The sequence below is a fragment of the Octopus bimaculoides genome, chromosome 1, assembly GCF_001194135.2.
Source record: "Octopus bimaculoides isolate UCB-OBI-ISO-001 chromosome 1, ASM119413v2, whole genome shotgun sequence".
Taxonomy (NCBI): domain Eukaryota; kingdom Metazoa; phylum Mollusca; class Cephalopoda; order Octopoda; family Octopodidae; genus Octopus; species Octopus bimaculoides.
The window spans coordinates 51,968,396-51,969,761 of NC_068981.1; positions in this window are offsets into that span (position 1 = coordinate 51,968,396).

The following is a 1,366-nucleotide window of genomic DNA, read 5'->3' on the forward strand; positions in this document are numbered from 1 at the left end:
AGAGAGAGAGAGAGAGAGAGAGAGAGAGAGAGAGAGCATACGGGAGATAGATAGATAGATAGATAGATAGATAGATAGATAGATAGATAGATAGATAGATAGATATAAACACATGTATAAATATATATATACATAAATATATCCCAAGTTAATGATATTCAGGAGGCAATTTTGTGACCTTTTATGCGCGCTGAGGCAAGAGAGTGCCTGTGTGCCTGTGTGTTCCCATGAATATGTTATACGACTGAATAATATATGTCTGCATATATACATATATTAAATATACAGATATTTATGGTTGTGCTCATATAAATATTCCACTGCATACGTAAACAACGCCTTGTGTACTACACACGGACTCAATTATATATAAACATACACGCACACATATATATATACACACATATATATACATATGCATATGTATATATACATATATGTGTATGTATATATGCAAATACGTACATACATACGTACTTATATGCATACATGCACGGAGATATGCGTAAATATAGCATGAATAGATAGATACATAGATAGATTAAAAATTATGTATGTATATATAATTGCATACAAGTGTGTGTCTGTGTTTCTGTGTGTCTGTGTGTAGCTATGTATATCTTTACATGTATGTATTCATATACTTATATATACACCTTCCTGCAAACCTACATATAAATGTATATACATACCTATACATATATATATGCACATACATATATGTTTGCATATACACAGTAACATACTTTGAAAAACACTCCATGGAAATCCCTTCTCCCACTTCTATACTCTCCCTCCCTCTCTCACTCTTTCTCAGTCTCTCTTTCTTTCGTTTTCTCTCTCTCCCTCTCTCTCTCTCTCTCTCTCTTCTCTTTTTCTCTCTCTCTACGCATAGATTTTGTCCTCTAACATCCAAATTTGCATTCCACTTGCTTTCAAAACACATTCACTCAACACACACACTATCATTCACAAACGTATAAGCAGACAAATATTGAAACATTTCACTCTTCCTACTTCTAATATTTTTCCATGTGTGCTTGTGTATTTCTTTCTGTCTGTGTACTTGTATGTGAGCGTTTGTGCATGTCTGTATGTGTGTGCGTGCGTGCGCGCATGTGTGTATGTGTGCCTCTTCGTGTGCACGCCACATGTGTGTGCGTGTTGTGTGCGTGTGTATATGTGCCAGGAAGGGAGACAGTATGTTTGACATTCACGCTCACTTTATCAATCTGTCTTTTTGTAGCATTGTCTGTTTCTCTCTCTTTTCTTCTTCTCTCTCTTTTCTTCTTCTCTCTCTCCGTTTCTCTCTCTGTCCATGTCTCTCTCTCTCTCTCTCTCTCTCTCTCTCTCTCTCTCTCTCTCT